This window comes from Mustela nigripes, chromosome X (genome assembly GCF_022355385.1).
Source record: "Mustela nigripes isolate SB6536 chromosome X, MUSNIG.SB6536, whole genome shotgun sequence".
Classification (NCBI taxonomy): domain Eukaryota; kingdom Metazoa; phylum Chordata; class Mammalia; order Carnivora; family Mustelidae; genus Mustela; species Mustela nigripes.
The window spans coordinates 30,548,531-30,575,767 of NC_081575.1; the positions used below are offsets into that span (position 1 = coordinate 30,548,531).

The 27,237-nt window shown below is 47.2% G+C and overlaps 1 long non-coding RNA gene across 6 annotated transcripts in view; it reads right to left on the reverse strand.

Annotated features, from left to right (window-relative positions):
* LOC132006746 (uncharacterized) overlaps window positions 1-27,237 on the reverse strand; it is an 86,942-nt gene that overhangs the window by 54,063 nt on the left and 5,642 nt on the right. For all 6 annotated transcript variants that reach the window (XR_009401207.1, XR_009401203.1, XR_009401206.1 and 3 more), the window contains exons 3-5: window positions 24,185-24,260; window positions 16,173-16,332; window positions 739-812 (exon numbers count right to left, since the gene is read on the reverse strand). This is a non-coding gene — a long non-coding RNA (uncharacterized LOC132006746). The remainder of the gene's footprint in view (window positions 1-738; window positions 813-16,172; window positions 16,333-24,184; window positions 24,261-27,237) is intronic.

Genomic DNA, 27,237 nt, shown 5'->3' on the forward strand with positions numbered 1-27,237 from the left:
ATAGCTTGTATCAAATTAAAGAGGCACCAGCCCTTCCCTGGAGATCAGATTCCTCATAACCTCTACCATAATGTAACCACAAGTCTAAAAGATTAAAAAAAACACAATAACAACAACATCTAAACAGCAAGTAAAATTGCTATAATGAAACCCAGAAACTTCACAGGAGATGTGTGGGCTCAGTCCCTGGTCAAAAGCCTGTGTATTCGAAGAACCTAGAATAATGCTGATCGCAGAGTAAAAGCTGGAAGCTGGAGCAGATGGAATTTCAAAAGCACAGAAATCTGAGGCCCATTTAATGGAGAAAGACCTATTCCTACATGCCTCGGAGGTCCAGGGCAGAAGCAGATGGTCAGAATGGCGACCCTGAGTCACAAAGCAAGGCCATATTGTGTTCTGAATTATCTGAGAAGTCAAGGCCATGAACGATGCCATTTTAGAAAGGAAGGGAGAAAAGAGAAAGGAGGGGAGGATGGGAGGAAATGAAAGGAAGAAGGGAGGGAGGAAGGAAGGAAGGAACTCAAGATGGGTAAGTGCAAAACAGGACAAAAAACAAGCTCTCCGCTCTCCTGCAAAACCTGCTTTTAGGGTCTAGCATACGCTGTAGTCGATAGCACAGTTCTTTTTTACTGTCACTTACTAGGACCGATATGTGCTAGGGTTGGTAACTCACTTCAAGGACACTCTATCTCACCATGAACCAGCAACACCGTTCTTCGCCTCCTCCTCCTGCCTTACCTGCCACACAACTTCCCAATCCAGAATGATGCAGTCAGCCACCAGCACCGTTCCCATCTTCAGGCTGCTGAGCCCTGGGGGAGGACAAAGCACAGTGGTATAGACGGGATCGTCTCAAAAATGGTCTCCATGAAATATTACATAGAAGCTCAGTGCACAAGAAAGCGATACACGCCAATATGGAAAACCATCCAAGGCGTGTTACACAGCGAAGTGATATCACACCCCCCCCCAGCATGGCTATAATCAAAAAGGTAGACACTGACAAGCATGTGTGATGACATGGAGCAGCTGGGACATTCAGAGACTGCTGGTGGGGTATAAAATTACTGGAGGTTACAGGGGACTTCGGAAGACAGTCCGGACATTCTTCAAAATGTCAACCATAGAGTTATCACATGGCCTGGCAATTCCGCTCCTTGGTAGACACTCGGGACATGAGAATGGCTGTCCATACAAAAACTTGTCATCAAGTGTCTGTAACGACGTGACTCATAATAGCCAAAAGTAGGAACCAACCTGGTGTCTACCAACTGGTGAGTGGCTAAACACAATGTGGTCATACACATCTATATACATCTAATATCTAGAATATTATTTGGCAATAAAAAGGAGGACATTCCAATTTATGCTACAACGTGAAGGAACCTTGAAAACACGGTGCTCAGTGAAGGAAGCTGGTCATGAAAGACCACGTGCTCCCATTTATATGAAATCCCAGAACAGGCAAATCTGTAGAAACAGCAAGGAGATCAGTGGTCACTTCCAGTGGGGGGAGGGGGCTGGTGATAAGAGAGTGATCACTCTAAAGCAGACAGAGTTTCCTTCCGAGGCGATGGAAACATTCTAAAAATGGACTGTGGCGGTCGTCACACGTATCTGTGAATATACTAAAAAACCACTGAATTGTACACTTTAAATGTGGGAATTGTATAGCATGTGAATTATGGCTCAATAAAGCTGTTATTTTTTTTTTAAGAAAGCAAGCGATAGAATAATGCATATACTATGAGCTCATTTATATAAAAACCCAAAAACTACATATGCATTTAATATAAACATTTGTGAATGTATGTAAATATATAGAAGATGATTTGGAAGGATACCCACCCATCTGTTAGCATTGGTTACTTCTGGAGAGGGAAGCAGGACTGCCTTCTGTAATCACACTTCCCTTTCCTCCTCCTACCGCTCTGGTTTTTTCTTCAAGTCGCTTTTGCAGGCATCCCTTCCTCTGCCCACCCCTTTAGAATCTCCTTTTACTCTTCAGGCTCTCCTTGAAGTGATGCTAAGACCACACCTTTTCCATGGCCTCAACAACCCCCATCCGTCCCCTGGCTCATGTCATTCACCTGCTAGGTACTGTGCTGGGACCTTTGATTCCTTTCTCTCCCTCCTCTCCCAGCCCTCAACCTGCAAATTCCATCAGTCTTATTCCCAATTAACCTGCTCATCTCTCTGTCCTTCTCTCCTTGTCCCTGGCCTCCCATGTCACCCCAGCCACTGTTGTTACCTCCTGGATCAAGGGAACAGTCTCGTCCCTGGTCTCCCAGCTTGTACAGGCCATTCTGCACACAACAGCCGGAGCCAACTTTTAAAAAAATGTGACTCATGTCATATCCATCTCCCTGCTTCAAAACCCTCCAAGAGCTTTCAGTTATGTTGTGTATAATATGCAAGCTCTTTGCTTTGACCTAATAAGATAGAGCCTTTGCCTAAATCTCTAATCTTAGCCCATCCTGCTAGGCGCCTAGAATTTGTTCCCTCTTGAGGGACTCTGCACCTGTCCAAAATGTTCTCCCATTATCCACGTCTCAGCTTCAGTGTCAGCGCCTCAGAGAGCCCTTCCCTGATCATCCTAAGTAGGCCCTGACCTTGGTCAGTGTCTCATCCCGTCACCCTGTTTTATTAGCTCCCTTACTGTCATCCGAAATTATGTTTCATTTATTGGCTTATTACACATCTTCCCCACCCCTCAAATAGAAATTCCACGAGAGCAGTGACTCTGTTTGCCTTGCTCTTACTGACTCTCTAGCACCCAGCACAATACCTAGCGGGTGCTCGGTGAATGTCTGAGGAATGAATGAGCTAGGGGACAGATGGGGGTTGTTGAGACCACGGGAGATGTACGGTCTTAGCGTCCCTTCAAGGAGGGCCTGAAGAGTAAAATGAGATTCTAAAGGGGTAGGCAGAGGAAGGGATGCCTGCGAAAGCAGACCTGAAGAAACAACCAGAGCGTGCGACCCCCAGGTTTGGGGGCTTAAGCAACTGGATAGGTGGCGGGTACCATTCGCTGCCACTGGAAGACTGAGGGAGGAGTGGGGGTGGGGGGTGGGGATGGATTTAAGAACAGGGGTGTGGACATATTAAATTTGAGATGTGTGTCAGTCTTCCAGCTGGTGGTCCTAAGTAGCTGGCTGTATACAGAAGTCTAGACCTCGGTCAGGATGTCAGGGCTAAAGACATGAGTTTGACAATGAAATTCACCAGCCTACAGGGGATGTAGAAAGCGCCAGGAATCACCTTGGAAGGAAGTGGAGAAAGAGAAGTAAGAGGGCCTGACACAGAGTTCTAAGGTCTCCTGCATTTGTACCCCCCAGTCCTAACCTCTTGCTTCCCTGAGTTCCAGAACCACTACCAGACTGCCTTACGTAAACCCAACGCATCCTGAAAGGACTACATAAATGCCCGCTCTCCAAAGGGGTCCTCCTTCTGCATCCTCTATCCCTTCTTCATCAGCCAATGGGATGCCTTAACATCTCCGGTGCTGTTCCCTACCTCTCCGTCCCTGCAATAGGGCTTCCAGCCCCAGGAGCTCATCATCTCGTGCCTGGAACACCACAACCATCTCTTAGCCAGTAGTTCTGTCCCCAGTCTTGCCCTGCGTGCTGCCACCGGGGTCCCTTTAAAGTGCCCCAATCGTGGTACCAGTATATAGCAATGCCATCAGCCAGTATTTATCAAGTAATTCCACAAGTGCTTTACATGCCTTGGTTCTTTACAACAACCTGAAAGAGCAGCACTATTATTATGCCCTGTTGACAAATAAGGAAATAGAGACAGAGAGGGCAGGTAACCTGCCCAAGGTCACACAGCTAGGAAGTTAGTGGACATAAGCCGAGAGTCTGTGCGTGTAAGCACCAGTATCTCAGCATAGAGTCAGTAAATAAAAGCCTGCTCAATGGATGTGGGGCCCGTGATTTTTTTCATGTTGTTATTCTGACCTTGACTCTTTCATCTTTTCTTTCATTTTAAAATCTCATTTCATTCGAAGCTCAGACACAATAAAGTTCCAAAAGCAAATAATGGATCTTTTGCTGGGGTGCTCAAGGGAGTCAATCGGGGCACAGGCCATTATCCTCCTGCCTCGAGGCTCTGGCAAAGTAGGGTTGGTTTTTCGGTGTTCGGTGAGTGGGGCCAAGGCACAGGGAAATAAGATGGGGGTAAACCTCACGACACCCTGACACCAAGGCATCGCCTTGGCACTGCTCTGCTCTCCATCTCCCGGGGCAGGGTGTGGGGGGAGATCCAGGCTCACGGAGGTTAGGTAACTCATCTCAGGCTGCAGAGGTAGTCAGAGCCAACCGGGAACGAATGCCAGGAGCTTCCGTGGCAGCTGGCTTCCGGTCGCCCGGGTCCCTGCCCCTGTCATTCTGGAGCCCCACCGCCTCTCCCCGCCCGGGGTGGGATAACCACCAACCACGTGTGGCTCAGGGCATTTAAAGTCATTCAAAGAAAATTACATTAAAAATCGAGGGCCTCAGCCACACTAGTCACATTTCAAGCGCCCACAAGCCACAGGCGGCTGCTGACAGCCCTGTGAGAGTGCGTGGACAAAGATGATGTCCCTCCCAACGGGACGTTTTCTAGGACAGCGCGGCACGGCAGCTCTGCCAGCCACCTCCAGGTGCCGAAGCCTTCTCTCCGCTCTGCCAGTTGGGCTCTTCTCACTTCAGGGTCCTGGGGCAACTCGGAGATCTGCATTAAGGTAATAACCTTCACAATTGCGCCCCCCCCCCATTGTTCACCTCCTTAGCAATGTCACCCTTTATATCTGCTGCCCGCAGTTCATCCTCAGCCTTGTCCTGCCTGCCTCCTCCTCTTTCTGGGTCTGGGAAGGTGGAACTCCCGTGGTTATTCACTCTTGTGCTGCCTCCCACCTGGATGACCGGGAGGGGGACAGCCCCTTTAGGGCCACACGTCTGGAAGGCCCCCTAGAAGTAGAGATGCCGGACAGCCGTCCGCAGCCATGCCCTGTCATGCCACCTGCTGCCTGCTCAGCTCTCGGGGGCCGGGGGTGTGCTCACCCCAACCCTGGCCCAGCTGGCCTGAGAGCACATGATTTTGGAGCTGGTAAAAGAGACCCAGAACCTTTTTTTAAGACCCCAAGTTACCCGGATATAAATGAAACGTGATATGATGGTAGAAGGCAGGCAGCTTATTACCTGCTCTGCACACAGGAGGATGAGGGGGGAAGAGAGGCGACAAAGGACCCCCAGGGATAGCGGCGCTAACTAAGATACACTCACTCACCGTGGTCATGGAGAACGGATGGGGCAGGTTATTACAGCCAGCTGATGATCCAAAAGGCACCCTGGGAGACATGATGTGACCCATCCATGCCCTTCCTCGGAACCCTGGCTGATTAATGCCTCCAATTAACTTTTCTCAGCTTGACATTAAAACGAGTACGTATATTCCAAGCTGATACTAGCTGACGGCCAGAGGAGGTGAGCAAGAGCATGAGGACTGGAAAGGGTGAAGAGCCTAGAATGATCAATTTGCCACTGAAAATCTCCCTGTGGGTATCTGAGAGTCCCCTGTACACACTGTCCAAAGAGGGGCTCTGCCTGTCGAGGTGACTAAAGAGTTGAGCCCCCAAGACCTTTTCCGGAGGCCCACACCAAAGATGTATATATTAAAGAGTCAAGCCTGGGGTCTCCAGCTGGATGTCTCTCAGTCCATTACGAGTCCAGGCTTATGGTATAAGGTGGAGACAATCAGAACCCCCACCTTCTCATTTCCAGAAGCTTCTGAAGCAGAAGTAACTTCAGTGCAGTTCGTGCCACTTAACAATGAGCTGTGGCAGGGGAAGGCAGGCTCTGCCCCCCAACCCTGTGACAAGGGGGGGGGCACACTACCTCTAAAAACACAGCTGTAAAATGGGGGCACTAAGCAACACTCAGGGTGCTGACGCTCTCATGCTCGAAGTGCTTAGAGCACGGTGATAAACGACGGGGGGGCCAGAAGACAAAATCGACATTCCTGAAAGTGAGAGTACTCGCTAGAGACATTTACTGGTTTTTGTCTTCCCTCTGAAGGGGGGGGAAAGTAGGTCAACGCACTCAAAGCCCTGTGACCAGGAACAGTGGGTCTGAGAGGGAGTCGTTCGCTGAGTCCTGCCAAAACGAAGCAGTGAGAGATGTGCCTTTCATTTTAGGCCATTTGGCTGCGATCACTCAGCCTTGGGGGGAAAACTCGAGCTGTTGATCCCCTGGTGTGTATTCCCTGCGGGCCCTGGGAGCTGGGGGCAAGGGGAGGCTCACATTTTAAAACCAACATGGAAATGCTTGGCAGGCGTGAGCTGGCAAGCACGGTGAGGTTTATGAGCGCACTGCGGGCCTCCTTTGGCTCTCAGACAAGGTGGACAAGGCTTGGGGCAGCTCGGCTAAATATAGGCAGCACAGGGGGCTAAGAAGCAGGAGAGCTCGGTTTCATTTCCAGGTCTCGCAGTTAACCTTGGGGCAAATTCCCCGAGTGTCTTTCTTCCATATACTGATTTGTTCTTAGGAAGGCAGGGCCCTTGAATAGGCTTTCCTGGGCCTGGAGAAGGTTCACGCTGGGTCTGCTGTGTTTTCTTGCCTCGTCTTCCCTCAAAAGATCCAAGTCTGGGGAAGAGACTGGCTGAGACTCGGTGGAAGGGGATGCAGCTGATAGTCTTCTGGAAACAGGACGAAGTCACAGTGACCCACCGGGAGCCACAAGTCCTCCTGGATTAACCAAGGTTGTTGCCTACCCAGAGCCGGAAGGAGGCTACCCGACCCCTGGCACGGAAGCAGAGGTGGCAGCTAAGCATACAGAAATGCCAAATCAGTGCTCCTGCTGCCTGATGCACGGCTCTCAGGCAAGCCGAGAGAAACACAAGAATTTAGGGAGACAGTTTGAGCAGAAGATTCAGAAAGCGGGGATGCCTGGGTGGCTTGGTCACTGAGGCGTCTGCCTTCGGCTCGGGTCATGATCTCAGGGTCCCGGGATCGAGCCCCATGTCGGGCTCCCTGCTCAGTGGGGAGTCTGCTTCGCCCTCTGCCTCTGCCCCTCCCCTGCTTGTGTACTCACTCACTCTCTCAAATAAATTTTTTTTAATCTTAAAAAAAAAAAGGAACACTCAGAAAGCAGACAGTTCCCACCCTTTGTCACTGTCCACATGCCGTTCCCGTCCTCAGTCAGATCCCACTTGTTCGGAAGCAAGGAATCCAGACCAAGGCAGCTGCTGGCCAGTCTATAGTTAGGTGGCAGTGTTCTTAGGAAAAACCTAGACTCATCAGGGAGCCCAAGAAGCTGAGCCCAAGAAAACGATTTAGTATTTCCTGCTTCAAGACTCTTGGCCCTAATCTCATTCCTGGACACTTCCACTAGAAGTCAGCGTATCCCTGTGTGGCAGGAATATGTGGCAGCAGTTCGTCTTGTTCTCAGATTGCAATATTGATAAGTGTTTCTTTTATAACACTTCTACCTTAAAGGAAAGTATAAGGTAGAAAAGAAGAAGCACTCTACTCCCACCACCTAAATATTAGTACTATTAACAGCCTTTTTGGAAATTCAAGTATCCAAGCCTGGAGTCAGGCTCCCGCTCTGTTGCCTGGGTAAGTTACAGGACCTTTCTGAACCTCAGTTTTCTCATCTGCAAAAATGAGATACTACTCACTAAATAAAATGAGATACTACTAGACTACATAAATTACCCAAGTGTTGCAAGGAAGAGAGAATTTAAGTAAAGCGGTTTGGGAGTCCCCAACAAATAGGAAGTGATCAATAAAAGCTGGTCGCTGCCATCATCATCCTCACCATTCTACATGTCTATGTGCCAAACCATCATACTGATGGCTACATACTGTTTCATTTAGGGATGGTACTACTTCCCCACTGGTCAACATTCCTGCTGTTTCCAAGACATTGCTATTACAAAGCTGTTGCCGAGAACATTCTTGTATGTATGTTTTCTTGAATATCTCTGACCATTTCCTCAACATGAAATTCCTAGAACTGAATTCACACGGTTATTTTTAAGGCCCTTGTTACAGACCGCAAAACGGCGTACTAGAAAGATCATACTCACTCATGCCGCCACCGCCAGCACAACACGTACCAGTACCTGTCTCTTCCTATTTTCGCCAACACTGAGTAATAAAATCGTTTTAAGTCTTTGCCAACTTCACAAGGGAGAAAATTTTCATTCGTATGAATTTGATTATAAGAAATGATATATGCTTGATGCTCTCTGTTAAACTTATACAGAACTCACTTGTTCCCAGAGACAAAAATCTGTAACAAAGTCTTAAGAGATTCTGAAATGAAAACACACAGGGACAGGTGCATAAAAATAATTCATGTTTGAGTAGTTGATATACTCATTTTTTAGCCATTATTTAATTGCAGAATATATAGAAAACTGTAGATCTTGATAAGGAAATTATAAAGTAAATACTTTTTTATTATTATTTAAATCAAGAAAGAGAACTTTGCCAGCTGCTTCAGAAGCCTGACGCATAGAGCCCAAACCTAAAATTAACTACTAGCTGACTTTTATGGTAATCTCATTCTTGCTTTTGTTTATAGCTTTATATCATCCAAGTTCCAACTTTTAACGCTGTCACTTAGTTTTGCCTTTTAAAAATATTCTGTCTCTTTCACGCTGCAGTTTAGTTTTGCCTTTTTTAAATACTTTAAGTCTCTTCCACTTTAGTAACTGATACACTTGTAATGAAAATTACACTGGATTATAATAGCATCTAACTTAAAGAAGCATATGCTCTTTTTTTTTTTTAATGGTGCTTTACGAACACATAAAAACATACACAATTTCCTCCAGGGCATAGAACTGAATAAATTACTCTGCCTCAAACTTGGCATGTCACTTCACACGGTTACCTGTATTGATTGGTTAGGGCTTGAAGCAACGCCTCCAATGTCCGCATCATTTTAACATTTTCCATTCAAGCTTCAATGTTGGTTACGAGTCAGGATTCTGATTTTCAACCTTTTTTTTTTTCTCAGCCTATCAGAGAGAGCAGATTCTTAGGTGCGAACTACAGAATCCACTCTGACTAGTTTAAACAGAACAGAAACTTATTAAATAATATCACACCATCTACTGGCTCTCTCAAGCCTATATGGTCAGGCTCTGAAGAAGCCAGAGAGGCCCAAAGCAAAGCAGAGTCGTGGTTTCTACTCTGGCAGAGACAGCACTGCCTCTGCCCTGGGTAACCTCAGCTCCCACTAGCCTTGTCTTCCATTTGGAATTTCCAAGCTGCTGGCACCTCCCTTCAAACAGCCCGTCGAAGCCCATCTAAGAGAACGCCGGGCTGGACAGCCGCCAGCTGTATGATGTTATCCATTGGTTGCTGGTTTCTCCCATCCAGGACGCTGACCTGCCCTAGGTTGGATACCAGAAAGCACAGAAAAGTTTTCTGTACATTTTCCTTTTTCCTCCTCAACTCTTCAGTAGAACATAAACCTTTAAGGGCAGAGACCAGCTCGGAATCACAGGTGGACTGTTGATTAATTATCCACTGCATTCATCAACAAATAATTCTGAATCCCTACTCTGGCATGGTGCCAGGTGCTAGAGCTACTACCGTGGGCAAGATTTAAAAAAAAAAAAAAAAAAAAAGAGCAGTGTTGCGAGACAACAAATACATAGACAAATCAATAATCACGATCTCAGATGAGGGGAGGGGCCAGGCTACCTTCGATCAGGCGGTCGGAGAAGGTCTCTGTGAGGGACTGACAGTGGAAGTAAAACACAAAGCATTTGAGGGGCGCCTGGGTGGCGCGGTCTGTTAAGCCTCCAACTCTCGGTTTCGGCTCAGGTTGTGATCACAGGATCGCGAGATCGAGCCCCACATGGGCGCTCCTTGCTCAGTGCAGAGTCAGCTTGCGACTCTCTCTCCCTCTGCCCCTCCCCATTCTCTAAAATAAACGAGTAACTAGATCTTAAAAAAAAAGTAAAGCATTTGAAGGGTTAGGGGAAGAAAAGTCCTGGAAGAAAGGAGATCGCGTGAGGAAGAAACAAGATCCACTCTAGTGCGAGGCTAGAGTGTGACGAGTCAGCAGGGGACTGAAAGGTTTGAATTTCTTTTTTAAGATTTTATTTATTTATTTGACAAACAGAGATCAGAGGCTGGCAGAGAGGCAGGCATAGAGAGAGGGGAAGCAGGCTCCCCGTTGAGCAGAGAGCCCGACACAAGGCTCGGTCACAGGACCCTGGGATCATGACCCAAGTCGAAGGCAGAGGCTTAACCCACTGAACCACCCAGGCACCCCAAAGGTTTGAATTTTAATCCAAGCCTGTGGAGGAGCCATCAGAGGTTGTGAATGGCAGGCAGTGACGTATCTGGTATTAGAGTCTTAAGGACCACTCTGGGTGGTGAGTGGGGAACAGGCCATTGGGGAGACAAACAGAAACACTTAGGTGAGTAATCCAGATGAAAGCTGAGGGTGCTCTAGACTACGGGGGCTGAGAGAATGACAGGTGGTCATACAGGGGACGTGCCTCAGAGTTGGAGCCAATGGGAATCACTGACTGGCTGTGGGAGGGCAGCCGAAGAGAACCGAGGATCACAGCCCACTTCTGTGGGGCCTGAACAACAGCGCCGAGGAGGCCGACAGTTCCTGAGATAGAGAAGAGCGGGCTAAGGGAGGAATTCGAGTTCAGATTTTAACACATGGGGGTGCCAACACTTACAAGCCTGGACATGGCAAGTAGATGGTGAAATACACACGAGTCTTGAGCTCAGAGGAGAGGTCAGCTCTGGCATGACTCCGTGCCAAGAGGGTCCTCTGAGAGGATTCGTGAGGATATGTGAAATGGAGAGGACACCGCTCAGAAGAGGAAATTAAGGCAGAAGGTCAAGTTGCTCACTCCTTGCATGACCCCAGGGGAGCCTGGAATCATAAGTGACCCTGAACCCATCCCCTGGCAATGTGGCCCTCACAAGGTTCTCTGTGTCTCTGATTGATGATGTTGGTTTGCGTGTCCAGAGCAATGGGGCAGGTTGTACCAGCTCACAAGGACCTCTCAGAATTATCTAATGACATTCATGATGTACCTGGTTTTGATGCTGGAATCCCGAGTTTTGTTTCAGGGCCTCAGATGCTGAGGCTTAAGTGGGCTCTCCTGGGCAGAGACTTATTACAGGTGTCCCTACAATTTGCTGTTAGATGCTCCTGGGTCGCCTTCCATGGGGAAGAACCTGAAAGCCCATGCCTGGCTGAGGCCGCATTTTCCATCTGCCTGTCTCTCTGTCCTTTGCTGTGAAACCTGAGCTGCAAATAAAACCTGCTGTTGTGGCTCTCGAGTCCTTCTAGGGACTCGCCCAACTTGGAGCGGTGGTGGGACCCTCAAAACGCAGCCATTGCCCTCGGAGAGCTTAGATTTTCGCCAGAGAGGAGAAAAGAACGAGTGTGAAGCAAATAGGACGCTAGCGTTCGGTCAGCCTGACAGTGGTGACTAAGCCTTTTTTCATCTGTGTATGCCCCAGAGAGGGCTAGGTCGGTGGGACGTCCTCAGGAAACATGTGCTGGACTTAGGTGGAACACGCTGGACGGGCAGGATTTCGCATAAGCTAAGAGGCGAAGGAGGGCATGCCAATTGGAGGAAACAACTTGATGGAGGCCCAAAAGCTTTTTCTGGGCGGTGCCCAGTACAAGAGGGGGTGGCACAGTGTCTTTCTTCTGCGCCCACTCCGTCACTTGCCGGAGAGCACACGGAGGCTGAGGCCTGGTTCCAGATCTCACTGCATCACAGCTGGGCTCATCTCCCCATGCCCCCGGGATTAAAATTCTAGATGGGGCTATGCTAACTGGTCATCCTGAATTCCATATGGAAGTTCCAAAGACAAAACCCCCAGCACTTACGCTTCTCTAAACAAGCTTTCCTTAGTCCCAGGGTAGCCTGCAAGAGAAATCGATTAATAACTACTTCCCCCAAAGCGAGGCTCCCGTGAAGGGGAACATGGGTACCCAGGGCAAAAGAGAAGACGCTCTCGGGGAAGGACCAAGAGGTTTCTGTCTGTCTGAACAGTAAAGAGGACGGAAGGTTTCATACTTAGAGCTCAGAGAGCCTCTCCTAGAACCATCACCCCCTCCCACTGGGGCAGGTGGCTCAGAGATCTGAGATCACACAGCGGTCCACGGCTAATGCGGGACCAGAGCGCCAGCGGCCCAAGTCCTGGCCCAGGGCTCCATCATGTTTTAGCTCCCTGCTTAGTAGTTGTACCCTGTCCTAAGAATCATTGCCCACAGAAGGCGGGTGCAGTACGGTTCCCAATTAGCAACCAGCCCTCCTGGAAGCACCTTAAGGGCCAGAACACAGAAACAGGGAAGGGCAGCAGCCGGCGGAGCCAAGGTATTACAATCCCAAGGGCTAAGTGAGACAGGTTCCTGACTGCTTTATGGGCTCGGCGGCCTCACTGTTTCTTCCCAGCTTTGAGCCAAGTCAGGCACACTCTGTCATGGGACGGGGGCTCGGGGAGAACAGCGAGCCAAACAGACCTTCCTGCTGGCACAGGTGTGAGGCCAGACTCTCAAATGATCAGCTAAAGGTGGGGGTGGGGAGGGCAGCGGGGTGATTGCCACCGAAAGCCCCGGCCCAACCAGCAGCATCGCCTCCCACCCAAGGCCTGCAAATTCAGGGCAGCTGGTGCGAGAGCGCCCGGCCGTGCCAGGCAGCCAGGGCGGGACGTCCACGCCAGCAGCCTCTGTGCCCTGCCCCGCTCTCTGACTCGGAGCGGGTGACAACTAGGCTGGGCCGGTTCCTCGGCACAGTGAACCCAGGCAACAACAACCGAGCTGGCAGGCAGCAGACTTAAGGACTGAAGTCACTTCCTGTTGGGGACCCCAGGCGCTCCCACACAGCTCGGGCTTCCTGGGAGGATCACAGGTGTGATCCTGGGCCAATCACAAAAATGTGAGAAAACTCCTCTGGGCAGTTGAAGGAGGCTGCGATGCCTCCTTCATGTCTAGATGTCCAGAAGGGGACACCTCTATGTGGACCAAAGCAGAATGAATGACTCTGCCTCAGTGCCCGAATCTCTCTCACAAAATGCGTGTTAGTCTCAGTCCCTCTCAGTACGCCCAAATCCTTCCTCTAAAAAAAAAAGCATTATAATGTCACTACAGTAAATAACCTCCTAATTCTGGTTGAGGTGAGCCAGGGAGGAGTCAGAAACAACTGGATTTGTGCAGATAACGGAATCTTATCCTTTAAACTGCAGAACTTTTAAAGAGTATTTTTGATGACACAAAATACATGCGTATATATTACGTGATTCCCAGATCTCTTAACTCTCTCAAATCTTTTTTCCGGCTAACCCAGGGTAATCAGAAGCGACATCCTGTACTGCGTTAAACCATTTTGTTTTTCCGTCCCTTTTCAGGATGTCAGGCCTTCAGTGGGCCCTGCCCCTGTCAGTCTGACCTTCTCCCCACCCCACCCATCCCCCACTGCAACATCTCTTCCTGTTGCTTCTAATCTGTATGGCTGGGAAACCAGGTTACAGACCTCTTCAGAGCTAGCTGCCATTATAAGCAAGCCACTAGAAAAGGCCTAGGGAATAAAATGTGTGGCTTTAATGCTATCTCTGTTTGAGGGAGTTTGTAGCTATTTTCTCCTTCCACAACCGGGGCAAATTACCAGAGGACAGAAGGTGCCAGACGCCTGGCCTAGGGTTAAATGTTGTGCTATTGAGTATCTCCCTGGGATCATGCCAGGCCTCAAAGTTCCCTGTCCCCACATCAACTCCCTGGCTCAGTCAGCTCTGAGTGACAGAAAATTGGGAAGAATAGCTAAGAATAAACATGAGGCCATGCCAAAGTCTTCTTTCAGAAAAATCCAGTGCTGACAAAGCAGGGGCAACACTGACTTGGGAGATCTGCTCTAACTTCCAACAGAGGAGCTTCTCTGCATTGTTCCCAGAACCGCGAGGCGCTGAGCGTAAGAAATAACATAGAGGACATGGGGAGATGGAGAGGAGAAGGGAGTTGAGGGAAATTGGAGGAGGAGACGAACCACGAGAGACTATGGACTCTGAAAAACAATCTGAGGGTTTTGAAGGGGCGGGGGGTGGGAGGTTGGGGGAGCCTGGTGGTGGGTATTGTGGAGGGCACGGATTGCATGGAGTACTGGGTGTGGTGCATAAACAATGAATTCTGTTCCACTGAAAAGAAAGTACATTTTTTTAAAAAATGAAAAAAAAAGAAAAAGGTGATTTCTCAAGCTTAGGCAGATCCTTAGGGAAACCCAATGGTGTTAAAAAAAAATGCACTAATCAATTAAGTGCACAATACCCTATTGTTAATGTTGGGCACTACGCCCTACAGCAGCTACCTGGAACTTTACTCCTCTTGTATAACTGGAACTTTATGCCCATTGAGCGACAACCCTCCATCCCTGCGCCCCCCCATCTCCTAATAACACCACCCTATTGTCTGTCTCTATACCTTTGACTATTTTAGACACCTCGCGTGTAAGGAATTGCGCAGCATCTGTCCTGTGACCAGCTTATTTCACTTAGGATAACATCTTCGAGGTCCGTCCATAACTCACCAAATTTTATATATTCATTATTTGCAATGGTTTTTTTTTTTTTTTTTGGATACCAATTATACCTCAACGAAGTTGGGGGGAAACAAAAAATAAGCCATGGGTTCTACCTTCAAGAAGAAAAATAAAAAAAAACACTTGTCAGACGTAAGCCAAACAAGGTGATTTTTGAAGTTTTTAACTGTAGCAATACTTGAGATCTTTCCTAAAAATCTTGGGAGAAAAGCGACTGGTGCAATTTACAAGGCGATAGCAATAGCCATCGTGTGTACCATATTTTCACAATTTAGAAACCACTCTCATAGCCGTTGCTTCATTTGACAAGCTGCAGGGAAAGCCGTTCTCTCTCCCAGCCTCAGCCATCACTTACTTGAAGAACCAACCCTTGAAAATGTTCGTTATTCACAGCGAAATCCCTACCATGTCCACTTCCTCTGTAGGCAAGGATTACCACCAGGTATTAATGGGAGAGCTGGGCCAGGCCCCAAAGGCCCAGCCATGCACAGGATAAAAAAGAAGGATGGCCTAGATGCTGGGGCCCCTGCCCTCTGGGGACTTCTAACCCCAGAATTCTGCCTCTGCCAGACCATTAACCCCCACAGGATGCAAAGAAGTCTCCCTCAGCCTGTCCGGTATCTTTGTTAGCCCAAGCTGGAAATAATCAGCCAGAATCCACAGGTCATCATTTCGTGATGTGGGGCTGGACATCCCCACAACCAGCAGGATGATCATAGTGGAAATGTTATTGGTCATCTCTGAACCTTGATTTGACATTTGTCAATCAGGAAAGGTAAAACTCATCCCCACCTAGTTTCCAGATACTTGAAGAAGACAAATGAAATATCACAGTAGAATATTTTAGGTTTTAAGGTGAATTTCTTTGAAGTCCTTGGAGTGATCACGTAAGTCTCAAAGAGTCCAACTGGCTAAAAGTTAAACCTCTTCCACCACTTCAAAGTTTTACTAGAAATCATACGTAAGATCTCCAACCAGAGATATAGAAAAGGGGGAAATCTTGGGATTTGATGGTTGGGGAGGAGGAGGGATCTTACGGAGGAAAGTGATCATAGCCGACATATGAAACAGGAAGAGGAAGACATGAAAGTGTCAAATTGAAGAATCAAAATCGTGCTATAGCAAAAGAAAAGGGAAGTGTAAACAGCCACCCTCAAACGATGTTTTCACAACTAGATTTACAGATGACATAATGAAATAACTGAGACACAATTAAGAACACATTAAAAAGGACATAAGGTTGAATTGCGTGAAATAAATTTAAATGGGAAACTCCAACCCAAATGACTGCTGTACGCAGATCCTGGAAGTGTTTCAACCATAATGAGTTTGGAGGTGATTCTACAAAGCCGATGTGGTTTATTTTTATGAACTAACATCTGGGTGAGTCTCACCCCGATTCAAGAAAACTAGACGCATACAGAATTTAATAGCACTTATATATTTTATATAAATACATATATGCATACATATACATACACACACTCTCTCTCTCTCTCTCTCTCTCTCTCTCTCTCTCTAGTATACTCCAGTGGTTATGGTTCAGGTAAACACTGCATCAGATCAGGAACAGCCAACCACTTCAACCACTTTTTACCTCTTAGGTCTTTCTGGGAGTTTGGTCTTCACTTCCAGCAAGAAATCTGGACATGGCTCCACTAGTCACCCTCCTCCTGGGAGAAGGACCACCTTCCTTCACCCGGTGATACTCCTGGACACTGGGGGAGTCTGCTCAGCTGATCCAGTCAGAGCGCTCACTGTAAATTAAATGGAGCTGAATCAAGCCTGAGGCATTAGGACCACCGCAAACACGAACGGCCTCCCCTGGCCTTGGGAGATCAACTTGACCAAGAACAACTCTCTCGTACTTTCTTCTCTGATGCTCCCACAACTCCAGGCAGAATCAGAACCCGGGATGGGGGCCAGAGCTGTTTGACCCGGAGGCTCCTCTTCTGTTCACATGGAGTGGGACTTCAGGGACAGAAGCAGAAGGGAGCATGGGGGTTTTGTTTTGAGGGACGAGGGGGGAAAAGGACCGTAAAGGAGAAACGGGAGTATGCCTGCCCTGACTCCTCTCCCGGGAGGAAATGAGCCCTCTGCTGCATGGCAGAGGGGCTTCAGTGATCGCTGCTCAGTCTGTTACAGAATTAGAACATAAGCATCACTCCTACATTCCCTGAGTGGGATGGGAAGTTGATGGTCATCTGGGACCCGGGGAATGCCACGGAGGCCATGGCCAGCTGTCCCATATCCCAGTCTCCCTTGCAGTTAGGTCAGGGTTAGGTGATGAGTTCCTGTCACTGAAATGCAGGCAGACGTGATGGGCATCCCCTCTGGGATGAGGCAATGAAGGTGCGCGGGCTTTCAGCTGTCTTTTTCTCTGCCATGGTGCCCTTCAAGTTCATGGGCTCCCGATGGCATTGCTACATGACAGAAAAGGGCCAACCAGTCTGCAAAATACCCTAAGACACCCAAAATTCGTTTGATAGCTCATGAACTCTCTTCCTGGGCACCCGTCACCTCCTGCCACTTCCCATTTTCCTACTATCACTGGACACAAAGCTGGCTTAGAGCCTCTACATCAGAACTTCCTCACGGATTCGGGCTGCCATCAAAACCAAATAAGAGAAAAGTGAGGGGAAAAAAAAGACACAACCAAGTTTCTCTTTGTCAAGACCATCTCAATCCCTTGAGGGACCAGGTTCCAACTTTTTAAAGTTTAGAATAGAAAGACCAGAAACTTCCCTTATTCTGTGCTTCTAAATCCTCGAGATGCCAACAAGCCAGCAGGGTTAGCTAGCATAGGCTGAGAGGCACAAGGCTTTAAAGCTTGAACCAAAAGGGCTGGGGACGATTTTGCCTTGGCACCCCCCTCACGGAGGAGGGAAGACCTCTTGGCCATTTTTCACCAGGACCCGCAGAAAGCTCTACCTTTCAGAACATGTCCTCCCTGAGATGACAGGGACCCCATGTATGATGGCCTCTAGCCGATGACCAAAAGTTGGTCTTGAAAAGCGTATCTGTCAAAGGCAAGGTCGCATGATCAGTGTAAGTTGGAGAAATTACACGTGCCCATTTTTTTTCTTGAACTAGGACTTAAGGAAAACTTGGATGTGTCCAGCCCCTGTTGATTAAGAAGGCTGGTCTGGTGGCTAAGGGCTCTCCAAAAGCCACGGCCTGGGCTCATCTGTAAGCTTGCCCCTCACTCTGCAGCTAGAATCTGGTTCTGTTGGGAAGGGAGAGCCAGAAAAGTCCCTACTCTCTGACCCAGAAGGCCTCTTCTGAGCGTTGCCCAATGCTCTGTTATACAACACGCAAAATAAATAATCAACTTGAAAAGTCAGGCAGCCAAAGCTCTGCTCAAATAATAAGCCCTTTTACAAGCTGCTTATCACCTGCCAAATTCAGCTCCAGAGGAACACCGGGAACTCTAAATTCTACTGTTCGCATTAACTGCTTGGGGGAAATGGCCAAGCTTCAATGGCTTTATTGGTTTCCTCAGAGACAGAGGCATAGAGGTTTTCATCCTCCAGCTCCCTGCCCTTAACCTCAATCATTCCCACCATCTCTGCGAGGTTCTCTGTTACGAGCACGAGCTAGAAAGGGGTCCTTTCCATTCCCTCTCACCCGACCTCATTGGGGTGAGAAAGGGAAGAATATAAATGCCAACCTTTTCAGAAAGTTCACGGGGAGGGAGCATGTGAAAAGGCAGGAGAGACTCTCTGTTCCTCTACTGGCCTCTGTACAAGCTGACTTGAGAGCAGGGACTAAGCTGTAGTCCTCTTTGCATCTCGATGGTCTAGCACATTCCCTGAAACATCAGAGGTGTTCAATAAACCATGTACTTAACAAGAAGATTAATAGTAAGTGTAGTTAACTCTTAAGCATTCAGGAACTCTGTTTAACTTCCCATAGTTCTTTCTCACTTTCTAGTCGAGGAAGCTGAGGCGCTGATAGGTTAATAAGCGAATAAGTGGCAATGCAATGATATGAACCAGGTGAACAGGCTCTAGAACCTTCGTCCTTAACCACATGAACTGGTACACAGGAATAAGTAAGTGAGATGTTAAAAGGGCTCTCCATATACGAAAGCACAGAACGGGAACCGACTTTGATTCAGAAACCTGGTTTATTCACACAAAAACTTATTAAGCACCTAGTATACTATGCCGGACCTGCTGCTATGAATTAGTGGCGCAAAACTAAAGGCACAGTCGCATCCCTTGAGAAGAGAGACAAGTACCAAGGGAGTACTGGGCACTGACCACATGCCGGGCGCTGTGCTAGGTGCTTCACATGTGTATCAGCTTCTGTAATCCTGGCAAAACCCCAACGAGGGGAATCCTGGTCTTATTACATCGAGATGAAGCGGGTGAGAAACTGAGGCCCAAGGAGAAAAAGTGGTTATGGTAATGTTGAGAAGAAAAGGATTCATCTCGCTGGGCAGGCTCCGCCCAACAGGGAACACTTGGGCGGGGCCTTGAAGACCAGACAAGAGGAAAGAAATTCACATCCGAACTGTACACGGAGGCCAGGAAAACTCAGCCACGTTTCCGAAGCCATCACAACAAAAACATGGAGCTAAGCGGCGAGCCCTGTACCACACCGTGTTCTGAGCCTGAGGGGACATCTTACCCGGGACCTAGGAAAGACTTCGTGGAACTGAGGCCTGAATGTTTATGTCCATTTTCCCACTGCGTTCAAGCTCTCCCTGGGGCTTAGCCATCCTCACCGTATCTGTAGGAAGTTCTTTTCCTCTTCCTTCTGTGCAATAGGCAATGTTTCTGGAAGGGGACCCCCACGCCCATTTTAGCGTAACTGAAGCCAGATCCTCCAAGGTTGGCAAAGGAGGCCGCAGTCACCACGGGGGCCACTTGGAACAGCGACAGCTCATGGCTCTGTTCTGTTTCCCACACTTGGAGACACTCTCTCCTTTGCTAAGCACAGAGGTTCTAAGTCCAGGTCCCTTAAAGGCTGTCCAGGGCTTTCCCTAGTCTGTTCTGCTCAGACCTGCTGACGACTTCCCTTCCCTCGCCCTCTGGCTTCTCTGAGGACGGCTGGCTGCCAGGCCAAGACATGCCGGTGAATACAGACAAGTGAACTCCAACAACCAGTGAGTACTCCGGGGGCAAACTTTCTATTCTTCCTATGCTAAGGACCCCCTCGAAACACCCCCCACACGGTTCCAGTGACTGCCCCACTTCCTTACTCTTCTCTACAGCACGACTCTTCACGAGGCTTGTCTACATCCCCCGCGGACAATCTCCCTCCTCCCCCTTCTCTCTTGAATCCACTCCCATCAAGCTTCCGCCCCCTGAGATGGCTGTGATCAAGGCCCTGAGGTTGCTGAAGAGAATTCTCAGCCCTCCTCTTGCTTGGCCAAACGGAGATGCTTTCCATAGTTGATCAGTCCTTCTTCCCCGAAGAACCTTCTTCGCTTGACTTCCATGACATCACTGTCTTCTGGTTTTCCTTCTGCCTTGCTGGCCATATCCTGCCAGTCTCTTTGGCTTGTTCCTCCTCGTCTTGCTAACCTTTCAATGTGGGAGTGCCCCAGGGCTGGGTCCTTGGTCCCCTTCTCTTCTCTAACTGTTCTCAGTGTCTTCTTATCATCCATCTCAGGGCTCTGAATACTATCTAGAAGCCTAGGACTAAAAGATGTTCATCTCCAGCCCTAACCACTGCTATGAATGCCAGGCTCAGACAGCCTACAGCTTCCATCCCTCCACTTACATGTCTAATGGGCATCTCAAATTTAACATATCCAAAGGTTAACATCTGATATACCTCCATCCTTGTTCTTCCCACAGTATTTTTTTTCAACCATTTACTTAAATTTTTAAAAACTCAGTTCAAGTCACCTGGGTGGCTCAGTCAGTTAAGAGTCTGCCTTCAGCTCAGGTCATGATCCCAGGATCCTGGGATGGAGTCCCATGTTGGGCTCCCTGCTCAGCAGGGAGTCTGCTTCTCCCTCTCCTTCTGCCCCTCACCCCTGCTCATGCTCGCTCTCTCTCTCTCTCTCTCTCTCTCTCTCTCGCAAATAAATAAAGTCTTAAAAAAACAAAACAGTTTATCCATTTCTCCTACCCACACCCCCTGCCTCTGGCTACCACCAATGGGTTCTCTGTATCAATGAGCTTAGTTTTTTTTTTAAGACTTTATTCATTTATTTGCCAGAGAGAGCACAAGTAGGGGTAGTGGCAAGCAGAGGGAGACACAGAGCAGGGGGCGCCCAGTGTAGGACTTGATCCCAGAACCCCAGGATCATGACCTGAGCCAAAGGCAATCTCTCTCTCTTTTTTTAAAGATTTTATTTATTTATTTGACAGAGAGAGATCACAAGTAGGCAGAGAGAGAGAGGAGGAAGCAGGCTCCCTGCCGAGCAGAGAACCCTATGCGGGACTCGATCCCAGGACCCTGAGATCATGACCTGAGCCGAAGGCAGAGGATTAACCCACTGAGCCACCCAGGCGCCCCCAAAGGCAATCTCTTAATGAGCTTAGTTTTTCTTTTTGTTTGTTTGTTTGTTTTTAGAGTCCATATAGAAATGAGATAATATGGTATTTGTCTTTCTCCGCCTATCTTATTTTACTTAGCATAATGCCCTCAAGGTCCACCCATGTTGTTGCAAATGACAAGATTTTATTATTTTCTATGGCTGAATAACATTCCATTATATATATTTATATATTCCATATATTTATACATATGTATATATGCGTGTATATATGTAATACATACAATATTCCACTACATGTACGTGTGTATGTATATACACATACATATATATGTATACACATACACACACAAATTTCTTTTTCCATTCATCCATCAATGGACACTCAGTAGTTGCCATATCCTGGCTACTGTAAATAATGCTGAAATGAACATGAGGTGCATCTATCTTTTCAAGTTAGTGTTTTCATTTTCTTTGAATAAATACCCCAAAGTGGGCTTGCTGGTTCATACGGTAGCTTCATTTTAATTCTCTGAGGACTCACCATACTGCTTTCCATAATGGCAGCACCAATCTGCCTTCTAGTCGGCCATGTGCAAGGGTTCCCATCTCTCTGCATCCTCGCCAATACTTGTTATTTCTTGCTTTTTAATACTAGCCATTCTGACAGGTGTGGGGTGGTAGCTCACTGTGGTTGTGGTTTGCAGTTCCCTGATGAGGAGGGATGCTGAGCGTATGTTCATGTGCCTGTCGGGCATCTGGGTATCTTCTTCGAAAAAAATCTCCACTCAGATCTAAAAGCAATTTTTAATCAGATTGCCTTTTGCTACTGAGCTGGATGAGTTCTTTATATATTTTGGATATTAGCCCCTTATTAGATACGTGATTTGTAAATATTTTGTCCCATTCGGTAGATGGTCTTTTAATTTTGTGAATGGTTTCCTCTGCTGTGCAGAAGCTTCTCAGTGTGATGTCATCCCCCGTATTTATTTTTGCTTTCATAGCTTTTGTTTCTGGTGCCAGATTCAAAATACTCATCACCAAGACCTATGACAAGGAGCTTATGGCCTGTGTTTTCTCCTAGGAGTTTTATGGTCTCAGGTCTCACATTCAAGTCTTTAATCCATTTTGAGTTAATTTGTGTGGATGGTGCTAAGACAGTGGCCCAGTTTAATACTTTGGCATGTGGCTGCCCAGTTTTCCCAGCACCGTTTCTTGAAAAGCTCTCCTTTCCCTGCTGTATATCCTTGCTCGCCTTGGCTGTATACTTAGCTGACTGTACAGGCGTGGGTTTATTTCCAGGCTCTCGATTCTGCTCCATGGATCTGTATGTCCGCTTTTATGCGAGTTCCATACTGTTTTAATCACTATAGCTTTGGAACATAATAATATAGAAATCAGGGAGCATGATGCCTCCAGCTTTGTTTTTCCCTCTCAAGGTCGCTTTGGCTACCTGGGGGTTTCTGCAGTTCCATACATGTTTTAGGATTATTCATTCTGTTTCTCTGAAAAATGCTGTTGGAATGTTGGTGAGGATGGCGCTCCGTCTATAGATTGCTTTGGGGAGCACAGACATTTTAACGATACTGATTCTCCCCAGTACATCAGCATGGAATAGCTTTCCCTTTGTGTCTTCACTTTCTTTCAAAATGGGGCTTCTGATATACTTCCAACCTTGTTCTTCCCACAGGCTTTACCAATGCAACCCCATCCTTCCAGCTGCTCAGAACAAAAACCTTGGCAACATCCAGAACAGAAATGCTGTGTTACACAACTCCAGAGGGCACCAGCCACATTTATTCAATGCTCCTGGTGTTATGCAACATGGTGACCCTGTCTCCCTTCATTCCTCTTTCTCCAACATCCTACATCTGATCTGTTAGCAAATGCACTTGGCTCTACCTTCGAAATACACCCCAAAACCCAACAACTTCTCCCTAGTTCCATAGCTATCAGACTGGCCCAAGCTTGTCCCCTGATGACTTCTTATCCAAAAACACAACTAGAGCAATTCTTTTAAAATATGTCAAATCACATCACTCCTCTACTCAAAATTCCCCACTCCTTCCCATCACACTCCAGGAAAAAGTCAAGATTCTTACAATGGCCTCTAAAGCCTTGAGTTGTTTTTCTTGCTTTGATATTTATCCCTATCTATCCTATGTATTTTATGTGTTTATCTCAATGGATTATCTGTTGCCCACATAGGAATATAAGCTTTGTGAGTCAGGAACTTAGTGGGTTTTGTTCACAGATGAAGCCTCGGTGTCTACAATAATACCTGATACAAAGTACATGCTCAATATATATTTGTAGATGACGGGGCACCTGGGTGGCTCAGTTGGTTAAGCCTCTGCCTTCGGCTCCGGTCATGATCCCAGGGTCCTGGGATCGAGCCCTGCATCGGGCTTCCTGCTCAGTGGGGAGTCTGCTTCTCCCTCTCCCTCTGCCTGCTTCTCTGCCTACTTATACTCTCTATCTGTCAAATAAATAAATAAAATCTAAAATATATATATACATATATTTGTAGATGAAATAAATGAAGCAGGTTACAAAGACAGAAGTCTTTACACAAAGGCCAGAATCATACCAAAACACAATATAACAAGTGAAATGCCGCTTGAGTAGCCAGCTAGTGCTGGGACCAAGTCAAATCTCGGGAGATGTTCAGTTCCAATCTCCTATTGTTTGTTTTTTCATCGCTTTGGTATTTTACCTGAAGAAATGCACCTATATGTAGTAACGAGCGCCCCCTGGTGGAAGCAATCCACCCAAGCAATGGAAAAGAAAATCCTAGAGCAACAGACTTTAAATTGTAAAGGAGACCCTTGGGGACAAAGGAAGTGACTCCAACAATTCACAGAGAAAGTGCTCTATAGAAACTAGGGGAACTAAAGATTCAATTCAAAGTACATGGGGGTGGGGGTGGAATCAACTTATTTTACTGCTGAACCTTTTCTGCAACTAAAAATGAGAAAAAAATAATTCACTGCAAGCTGAACAACGTTTAAGTGCCTACTCCCAAAGAATTTTTAATGCGGTAGAAGAGAGGATGTAAGTCATGCATACAAATAAGTACAAAGCAATGAATATGGTCGCGGATGAGGGACTAGGGGGCAAATAAGAGGAATGAACTAAGAGCTATAACTTACCCAGGAAAGAGAAGTATAGCTTTGGGCTGAGTAAATCCAGGAAGACAACTTGGAGGGGGTGGTTCTGGAGCTGAGCCTTGAAAGACAGACAAAATTTTAATAAGAGAGCATTCCAGGTACAGGCCTAAATGTAGGGAAGGGCACAGCATGTGGAAACCCAAGCAGGCCAACAGGGCTCTGCAAAGGTCACAGTCTGGGTGACAGCACAATTCAAACCCTTCCTTGAAAAGGGCAGAGACAGATTCTCAAGAGGAAAGTCCTTGGCAGAGGTAAACACAGGAAGGGACCAAAGAAATCCGCCCCCCCTTTTCCTTGTTCTCCCTTGGATGAGAGGAACACTATTAAAAACTATGGGGGGAAACAAAGATAAAATGCAAACCCCATGATAAACTGTCCAGCTTACATACCAGAGGATTCTGAATCCACAATATTGAGGGGCGCCTGGGTGGCTCAGTGAGTTAAGCGTCTGCCTTCAGCTCAGGTCATGATCCCAGGGTGGCTCAGGTCACTTCACTTTCAACTTTTCTTTTGAAATATTATAGACTTACCCCCCGCCCCAGAAAGTTGCAAAACTAGTATGAAGTGTCCTCCTATACCCTACCCAGATTTCCCATTTTTTATAACCATCTTACATATATTTCTATTACCATCTTATCGAACCACAGTACAGTATTACAGACCGAGAAGTTAATGCTCATGCAATAAATACTATTATTGATACACGTATTTTTTCCATTTGTCCCAATGTCCTTTTTTCAGGTCGGGATCACAGATGTCTTCTTTGACTCCTTTTAACCCAGAATAGTTTCTCGGTCTCTTTTCATTCCCATGATGCTTTTGAAAAACACTAGCTGGTTTCACTTTGGGGTTTACCCGATAGCTCATCAGGACTCCATTTAGGTTATGTGCGTTCCCAAGAACACTACAGAACTGATGGTGTGTCCTTCTTGGTGCGTGGATGGTTCTGGCCTGAAATAGTTATTACCATAGCACTTGCCGAAGAAGTTTCTAGTCCCATTGTTCTTTCTACATTTTATTAATTAATTATTGCATTAATTGGAATTGATTAATTTTATTAATTAATCTCTACATTTTATTAATTTATTGATTGGAATTATTAATTAATTAATTTAGTTAATTTAATTAATTGCTTTGCCTTCTCCCTCATTTGTTTATTTACTCAGTTATTTCTTTATATTTGCATGGACTCGTGGGTGCTAATTTTACTCTCTGGGTTATGATCCATTACTACCATTAATTATCTTGTGGCTTGTCACAGAGTTCACCATTGGAACCCCCCTCGAAGTGACTCCTGCATCCTCCTGGCATGTCGCCATTATTGCATGGACACTGTCTTACTTTCTGGCAGAAGAAGACATTCCAGGCTCATCTTCTAGGCTCCCTGCCCCAGCATGGGAATCAGCCCATTTCTCCGAGAGTTCTGGTTCCTTTTATTTGGAGAATGGTGTTTTGAAACCCAGATCTGAGTGCTAGGTGTGCTCCCCGGTTTTGGGGTGTTGCTGCTTCCAGGCCTTCTAAGCAGACAGAGCTAGGAGATATACGCATATCCACAAACCATTCTATTTCTGTATCTGTCTCTGGGTGGGCGGGCGCGTGCATACAAAACGACGCGTGGTACGTTCAATAACCTCTGATCACCACCAGTCTTCTGTCTTTTCTTCCATGTAACTCCTTCCTCCGACAGAGTAAAAGGTGGTTCTCATTACTCACAATAGATCATTTGCTCGAGACTAGAATCTACGTAGATTCAGAATTGCCAACCCATATCCCTGGGGAAAACAAAGCTACTATCTAGTGAACGGGATTTCTGTTCTGTTTGGGGGTGGGGGACAGTCTTCACCAACAAGGGTTCTGAAGTGTGCCCCCTGAACCAGCAGCATCAGCTTCATCTGGGAACTTGTTAGAGATGCAAATACTGAGCTCCAGCCTCGGCCTACCCTACCGGACTACGAATGCTGGAGGGGGGGCCATCTCCCAGAGTCCCCCCAGACAGCTCCCTAGGGGACTCTGATGCACACTAAAGTTTGGGAACCACTACTGGAGAATACAAAGTCAAAATACTCTTTTCCGAAGTTCCCATCCACCCCTGTAAATCATTAATCTCATTAGTTTTTGGTTTCTCTTTACACACAAGGAGCATTGGTTTTCTGTGGCTCCCGTAACAAATTAGCACAAACTTACTGGCTTAAAATGCCATGAATGTAAGATATTACAGTTTTAAAGGTCAGAAGTCCAAACTGAGATTCATTAAGGCTAAACGTCTAGGTGTCCGCATGGGCTGTGTTCTTCTGGGGGGCTTTTGTTTTTAAGGATTTTATCTGTGAAGGAGAGAAAGAGAGAGAGTGAACACAAGCAGGGGGAACGGCAGGGAGACGAAGAAGCAGGCCCCCCACTGGACAAGGAGCCCGATGCGGGACTCGATCCCAGGACCCCCGGGATCATGACCTGAGGCGAAGGCAGATGCTTACCCAACTGAGCCACCCAGGCGTTCCCCTTTCTGGGGGCTTTAAGGAAGACGCTGTTCCCCTTTCTTCCCAGCCTCTATGCGCTGCCTACATTCCTTGGCTGCAGCCCCTTCTTCTGTCTTCCAATCGTTCTGGCAGGGAGCCCTGCCTCCATGCACACATTCCCTCCCTCCGACTCTGCCCCTTCTGCCTTCCTCTCACAAGGACCCTTGTCATCCGATTGAACCCACCAGGGTCATCTCCTCAGGTTTCCATCCTGAGTCACACAAGCAGTGTCCCTTCTGTCATATAAAGCCACACAGTCATAGTTCTGGGGGTTAGTATGTGAGCATCTTTGAGAGGCGCCATCATTCTCCCACATAGATTTTTTTTTTAAGTTTCTAAAAACACAGAGTGACCGATGTTCGTATCCTGCTTACAATCATTAAACAACTTCCTTCTCTTCTCAGAAAGAGCTCAGCCTCTTGACCCTGCCAGCCTCCTTCGCCTCCTTCCATGTTCTTGACTGTGCAACATCCTTGACGGCTTTCAGCCTTCGCCTGCACTCTTCGTCGGCCTAGAATATTC